The sequence below is a fragment of the Pongo abelii genome, chromosome 8 (genome assembly GCF_028885655.2).
Source record: "Pongo abelii isolate AG06213 chromosome 8, NHGRI_mPonAbe1-v2.0_pri, whole genome shotgun sequence".
NCBI classification, from domain to species: Eukaryota; Metazoa; Chordata; class Mammalia; order Primates; family Hominidae; genus Pongo; species Pongo abelii.
The window spans coordinates 116,690,742-116,698,908 of NC_071993.2; the positions used below are offsets into that span (position 1 = coordinate 116,690,742).

Sequence of the window (8,167 nt, forward strand, 5' to 3'; positions counted from 1 at the left end):
CAACCAACCTACAGAAAAATAAGGAGAAAACAGGAGGTAGAAATCATTCTAACATCATTTGTAGGAAATGGAAGGCTTCTCCTAAATCAAATCAGGTATCAACTCCTTTGAGAAAAATATATTGGAACATTTTTTGAAGAAAAGAAAAAAATCACCCCAGCCTCATATAGTAAGTTTTAAACATGAGGCTTAGATATCATTTTAGTTAGTAAATTTCCAGCTTCAAGTAACTGAAAATTGGCCACCTTGGCTTAAGCAATTAGGGGGTGTTTTTTTGCATTAAAAGTAGCTCAGATATTGGCCCTCCAGGACTGGGGTAACTAAAATCTCAGTAATGTCATTGGCGACCCACAAGGGTGCCAAGCTACTCTTATCTTTTCATCTGCCACCCTTAGCTATTGCCCTTATTATTATTACCTCATGACCGACCTCAGGCTGCAATGTTCCAGACTTCACATCCGCATTCAAGCAGGAAAGAGATGAAAACAGCACACTTTTACTTATGTATTATTGGCCAGAACTGGGCCACATGGCCTCCTTATTCTACAACAGAGCCTTAAAATTTGAGGTTTTACATTTTAGATTCTCTACAATAGGAGATGGAGATCAGATCATAAAACCCACAGGATCTGCCAGAGAAAAGTTCCATACAACTTGGGAATTTCATTCCTTTATTTTCTACTATTTTTCCTTCCAACCATGTTGGAGAAGATTTTACTAAGAAATTCAGATCCCCTGGAAATCATATTTAATGGCCAAAGTCTCAACTAACATTTACTAATGGCATCTCCCATGTAAAGGGAAATGAAAGAATCTCTGTCACTGTCTCTTTTGCTCTGTATCTAGTTGACATTGATGCACAAAGATTGGCTCAGTCAATTTAGTAAAAAATAAATGCAATGAATCATTTGTTATGTTTATGGCCTTTGTTTCTCTGGCAAACTTTCTGCTATTGTTCTTCTCTCCAGCTTTCAGATAGACCTGAGTAGAGAAAGTTATTTTGGCATAGCTGACTCAGTAGTCTGGAGCTCATCCTGAGACAGTCCCGTCTCAACACTGACCGTGTGGGATCAAGCTCTTCACTGTGGTGCCAGATCAGGTCTGAATTCAGATCTTGACTTAACTTGAGTTGTCTCCTTGCTCTCCTCGGTGAACTTTGACTCCATTCCTGGGTCCCTTCTCAATCTTGGTCTCCTCCTCCTCCAGCTTTTCCATCCGTGTGATAAGCTGGAGAAGGAGGCAAGCAATTAAGGGTAAACCCCTCCCACAGTCTCTCCTGTCTTGGATTTGAACATCATAAGCATCATTTGGAACTGAGAAAGCACCCGCAGCAGCAGGGATTCTTTTACTGCCTTGGCCCTTTGGAGCAGTTAGACTTCTCTTGTGCACCAAATACAAATGTAAAATGCTTTCCGCTATTTAAAAACTAAATGAAGAATCATAAAAAGTCTGTCAGGGGCCTTTGTGTGCATTTAAAAGGCTAAAAGCTTTTGGCAAGGGCAACTCTGATGAAGCAGGCTTTTCTTTTTAAGGAACAAAATCAGTGGTTAACAGCTGGAACAGGAGGCCATTAGCCATAGAGGTGTGTGCACATCATCACTGTGATGACAGAAGAGACAGATGAGCTAAACAAGGTGCAGGCAGAGGCTGTTCCTGTCACACCTACAGACTGGCCCATCATCCCTCTTCCTGCCCCAGCCCCACCCCACCCTGTCCTCCTTCTCCAAAGCTCCATCTACAAAGAGATATGTATTAGAAGACCCTTTGGGTGGGTCTGTGCTACAGTCAACAGTTTAACTTAAAGTCATGGGCATTTTGCTATGTATACTTCTGAAGAAGTAGTACTTTAATAAAGGAAGTATTGTAAATAGCAAAGAAGAGGGTGGCCAAGAAAGAGGCAGCTGGAGCTGGTGGAAGTTTTGGCATCAGGGTGACTAGGGTTCAATCCTGACTCCACTATTAGTTGCTGTGATACTTTGGACAATTATCCAACCTCTGTGAGCCTCTGTTTCCTCATCTCTAAAATGGGGAACATGATTCCTCAAGATAGTTAAATGAGATAAAACAATGTATACCAGTGTGTACCTAGTAAAATACGTGGTACACGGTACATGCCTAAGAAGCAAGATCCAACATTATTAAAAATCAATAATTAAATTTCACCAGCAGGCAGCTCAGGATTCAGATAATCCCAGTTATGTAAGTACTGGGACCAGAAGAACAGGTGTGATTTTAACTTTCTTTGTTTTATTGCCTTTCAGTCATATTTCTCTACTGAGGGAAGAAGCACTTGATTACAACTGCATGCTAGAGACTAATCATCTTCATTTTCACAAACTCCTTGATTTGTGATACTTTTTGACTATTCTTCAACAACATTTCCATTGCTGAATTTTGATTCTTATTTTCTTCAGATCCGTTTATCCATAAGTTCCTTGAGGAAATGTATAGTCACTTTGTAACTACTGTATTGTAATTTTATATTGCATTGTACTATTTTATACTATTATAGTACATTAATTGACATTGCATCCAAACATTAACAATTTCATACAGCATAAAACTCGTTGTCATGAACACACATGGTCTGAATCTGACCTACAGTAACCTTTCTTTCTCCACTATTTTTCTTATCATTCAAACACTTTTAAAAGGGTATTTTAATTACCAAGGTGTTTTTAAATCTCATTCTATTAGCAACACCCACAATATCTTCTGGAACCTTCTAAGATAGTCACCTGTCCCTCTCCTACCAACAAACTAAACTTATAATTAATTTCCCAACCAAAGGAGGCCAGAGAAGACCAGGTGTCTGCAGAGACATAGTGCTTTGTTGACACCTCCCCCAGGACTGTGCTCTTGCCTTAAAGGTCAATTTCTTTTCTGTTATTTCCCTCCTAAAGCTTTGCTATCTTACTCTGATATCTTGAGCTGTAATTCCAATTCCAAGTCACAAGAAGGCCCTATGTCACCTCCACCATCATTTCTGAAACTTAAATTTCCTCATCTTTAAAATGTGGGAATTGGACTGGATTATGTAAAAGTTCCATGCAGCGCTAACTTTTAAAATAAAATTAAAAATGAAATTAAACACAACTAGTCCTTAATCAGGTATGCGCTGAAACAGCCCATCATCAGCTTAGGGTAAATTTTGAAAGTTGAGAGACAAAAGCCATACCAATTATTTGAACAGAGAAATCAAATAACTTCTAATTAGGTATAAAGCTGTAGGTAACTGAACAATCAGAAAAAAAGTCAAGTATCACAGAGTGGTAAATGTAGAAAGGGCTACTACCCCTAGGAATGGAACGTAAAAGGAAAGGAGTTGGCATAAGCAATTCTCAGAAGCTGAAAATGGGGTCCCATGCAGTCAAAATTCAGACTTCTGAAGAGGAGCACTGGCTCAAAGGTGCTACTGCTCCAAAGAGGATGCCATGAAGCTGTTTCTAGGAATTGGAAAAACTGAAAACTGAATTCAGCTGTGACTAGGGAAGGGAACAGCCATGGCTTAGGATATTCTTATAAGGAAGAGGAGAAAACAGGAAGCCACAGAAAGCAGGAAGGAAAGAAAATGTCACTTCTTCCTCCTCCAGCCTTGTAGTGCTCTTCCGGCCTAACAGTGATCCAGCCAGCAGAGCAGAAATGTATTTTGTCTAGTGCTAGCCCTAGCATCACAGAGGAGAGCATAGAGGGCTATGTCTGGAACTGACAAGAAGGGCTATGTCTGGAAATAACATGCAAACTGTGTCCTAAAGCAGAAATAATAATTAGACTTCATCTGTATACCAACTCTAATAGTGTCAGGATGTTGTACTGAGGAGGATCCTGAGGGTCTACCTATGCAGCAGGAAAGAGTTCCACCATCATTTAGATTATCCGCCACAGGCAGGAGGAGGGCATAGTGGCATATAGTTGCCATTTCTGGCCTAGAATCACATAGCTGTCCCACGCACCCTTTAGACATCAGGTCCTGGAGACAGAGACTTGAACTCCTTTTCAGCAGCAGCAAGTACCCAACCTCACTCCATCTGGTGGAGAGAGTGCAGTGGGGAGTTATTGTAAAGTAACTTAGAGTTCCTAATACATACCCTTATTTACTTCCCAATACATGGCAGAGCTCACTTTCATATAGCATCATAAAATCATTGAATTTTAAATCTGAACAAGAGATAAGTTTTTTGGCTATGCTTGAGCAACTCTAGGGACAGAGCAAATCATTCCTATATTCAGACAATTTTGATCCCAAGAAATCTCTTCTTTATGAAGAACTGAAATCAACTTCACTGTAAGTCTTATCCACTGGTCCCACATCCACCTCTTCCAGAAAGACAGAAGTAGGTCAAATTCTTTCTCTACATGTCATCCTTTCAAATGTTTGAATTCAGCCATCATATTCCACCAGAGTTTTCTTCTTCAATTATAGTAGCCTTAATGTCTCCAACTGTTCCTTACATGAATGATATAGAAATATCCCTGTCCCTGTTCTCTGGGTACACTTTGATATATCTCAGCCGCTTATCAGAGGTGACCCTGAAATCATTACTCCTGTTGTGATCAGAATAGCACCAAGGAATGAAGAGTGTAGCTAATTCTTTTTTAAGATGTCATCAACATTTCTGATGACCACATCACACTGAAAACTCCTATGGATTTTTATTGTCTTTCACCTGAAATGATCCTCAGCCATTTCACCCCCAAGATAAAGAATTCCACTTGCTTCAAAGTTTCCCAAGGAAAAATATGTTGCAGCCAGTACAAACTACCAAGACATTCCCTTGGAGGAAAAGGCAAACAGCTTTGTGAATGCTTAAATAAGTTAGAAAATTAAATTCTTACTTGCTGATGGTGGATGTCATAAAGGTATGCTATAATCAAAGGAAGGTTCCATCAATTTCGGTGTTCTCACTGAGCCGCAAACTTTGTTATTGTTCCTCCTGCAAAATATAGATGCCATAAACCATGTCTAGGTGTGCAGAAGACATTTACTTCCACTAGGTTTTTGAGTCAGATGAGATCTTATAAGCAGCTATGTTCTACCTTTTAACTACATTTTAATTTAAATATATCTTTAATCATCACTTTAAAAATTATCTTCACTAAGTAACCAAAGTTTAAAGTAATGGCCTATTTTAAAAATACATGCAAAACTCTCTTAGTCAGGGTTTTTAAATATTTCACTTGCATTATTTCTTTTAGGTTCATTTAGTTACACTATAATTTTCTGGAGTTTTAAAGTGGTGGGGCATATGATGTGATTATCAATTATTTTAGCCCTATTTCTGTGCACATGATTAGAAGAATCTATGAAACATTAGTTTAACAAGAAATCTTAAAAAAAAGACAACTGATGAAAACTCTGTAGACACAAACTTCTAAAGGTAAAAAGAAGAGCGGTAAATACAATTAAATACAAAGAAGTCGGGGGTATGATGTGAAAAAGAGAAGGAATAATTCTGATTTACACACTGCACACTGAAGGATGGATGATCTGCTGAAATGAAATATCAGACTTCAAATTCTTATATTCAAGGCAAATTCTCACTTCCAATTACTTCATTTTGAAGGACAAGGGGGTGTGCCACTGGAGTGGGACGGAATTATTTGGGGGCACAAAAGGTAAAATACATGCCATTTTATTTTACATATTATTATAGGGAGAAAAGGCATGTCCCCAAAGACTGTGTCTTAGTTTTGTATTGCTGCTGTAACAAATTATCACAAATTCAGTGGCTGAAACAACATAAATGTCTACCTTACAGTTCTGTAAGTCAAAATTCTGACATGGATCTCACCCATCTAAACCAAAGTGTTGGCAGGGCTACATTTCTTCTGGAGATCCTACAAGAGGTTTCATTTCCTTACCTTTTCTGGCTTCTAAAGGCTGCCTGCATTCTTCGTCTCCTAGCCCGTTCCTCCACCTTCAAAATCAGCAAGGATGTGTCTCTCAATCTGACTTCAGCTGGGAAAGATTCCTCACTTGTAAAGACTCCTGTGATTACATTGTGCCCACCTGGATATTCTGTGATTGTCTCACCATCTCAAGTTTCTTAATCATACCTGCAAAATACCTTTTATCACATAAAGTACCATATTCACAGGTTCTGGAGAGAAGGGGTTGGGCATTGGGCATTTGGGCGGGGGGTGGTGGGGTATGCATTATTCCGCCTACCACACTGTCTAAAGCAAAGATGAGACAACACTCCAGGAAACAAATTGATCTCCATGGCCTTCCTCTGATGAAAATTAGAGTCACGTCCTACCCACATCCACATGTGCAGCTCCTCAGTCGCTATCTGTTGTTGCATGTATAGTTTAATGAGAAAATTAATGATGAAATGGCTTCAGATCATCTAAAAACATTATCAGAAGACTGTGTCCTGTGCTGCTGTGTGTCAGCCACTGTGCCCGAGTTCACAAGTTCCCTCCAGCTCATGTACTTCAGGACAAAATTTGTGATTCAGGTTTGTCTCCGCATAAAAGACAAGGAGGTAGTTATCTGCAAGGAAGAGAGATTAACAGATGGGAACTGACCTAGCATGATGGCTAAGTCCAGCTTAGGCCTAAAGAGGGTGTGCCAGGGACTCTTCTAAATACCTGCTACACATGACCTCATTTAGACATCACAATAGTCCTATACGATAGGAATCTTTTCATCCTGTTTTACATGTGAGAAACTGAGGCACAGACAAAACAGAGCCCCTGTCCCAGAGTTTGAACTTTAAAGACAACAACACACAACCTATTTGTTGATCAATTAGGGAGGGGGGCTACAAGTAATTTGTGACTAAAAATGCATTTTTAAATTTGTGACTAACAATGTCAGTCATTTACATTTGAGTCAAGATTATCTTTATGACGTCTCTCTTGCTGTTACATTCTGATGTGGATTTCTGGTTTTAAGATCATGTTGAAGAAAGAACAAATATTGAACTAATTTAAATCAGTGGTTCTCACACTTCACTGCGCAGAAGAATCACCTGGGGTACTTTGGGGGTTTTGTTTTTGAGACAGAGTCTCATTCTGTCACTCAGTGTTGGAGTGCATTTTTCTAAAATGTAGATTACTAAGGCATAATCTCAGAGATTCAGTAAATGTTCCCTCACAGCTTGGAATTTATATATTTTTAAACATTTCAAAAGTGTCTGATACAGGTGCCCTGGTACATATTAAATGCAATGTAAGGTTTTGGAAAAACTGCTTCTGAATGATCTCCCTGAGCCTCTCCAGCTCCCACCAAGTCAGGAGAAGGCATACATGAAACTCCTCACTTATTCAGTCAAACCACTTACTACACTGTATGGTGATTGCCTGTTTACTTATATGTGTTTCCTTCTAGACAGCGAGGTCTTTAAGATCAAGGTTGTGCCTCCATCATTGCCTTACCGCTCCTGCCTACCCACATCTACAGGTGCAGCTCCTCAGTCGCTATCTGTTGTTGCATGCAGCTTAATGAGAAAATTAATGATGAAATGGCTTCAGATCAAGTAAAATGATTATCAGATGAATGAGTTTAAAATCCAGAGTACCTTTTTTAGTTGAATATCTGAGTTCGAGATCAGTCTGGCCAACACAGTGAAACCTCGTCTCTACTAAAAATACAAATATCTATCTGTTGTTGCATGCATAGTTTAATGAGAAAATTAATGATGAAATGGCTTCAGATCATGTAAAAACATTATCATATGAATGAGTTTAAAATCCAGAGTGCCTTATTTAGTTGAATATCTGAGTTCAAGATCAGTCTGGCCAACACAGTGAAACCCTGTCTCTACTAAAAATACAAATAGCTATCTATTGTTGCATCCACAGTTTAATGAGAAAATTAATGATGAAATGACTTCAGATCATGTAAAAACATTATCAGATGAATGAGTTTAAAATCCAGAGTGACTTATTTACTTGAATATCTGCAGGCAGTAGGAGAAAAAAAATTATTAAAAAATTACAATATAAGCTAAGTTCAGCATTGAATGACATAGAGAGAAGCATTTAAGCAGAAGCTCTTACAGAACAGAAAAAAATAGGCAACAGTCTCAGCACTGGTAAGGGATGTCTCCTCCTACCAGCAAGAGACTGTCAGCATCCCCGGGGGGCAGACTGTGTCCTGTGCTGCTGTGTGTCAGCCCCTGTGCCTGAGTTCACAAGGAGGTGATTGCTGATTGACCAG

The 8,167-nt window shown here is 39.1% G+C and overlaps 1 long non-coding RNA gene across 1 annotated transcript; it reads right to left on the reverse strand.

Annotated features, from left to right (window-relative positions):
- Positions 1-412: 412 nt before the first annotated feature.
- Positions 413-6,562, reverse strand: LOC129048529 (uncharacterized). The gene is made up of 4 exons (XR_008510906.2): positions 6,170-6,562; positions 5,863-6,057; positions 4,837-4,934; positions 413-1,227 (listed from the first exon to the last, which is right to left on the reverse strand). It is a non-coding gene; the product is annotated as an uncharacterized LOC129048529 (long non-coding RNA).
- Between the last annotated feature and the right edge of the window lie 1,605 nt (positions 6,563-8,167).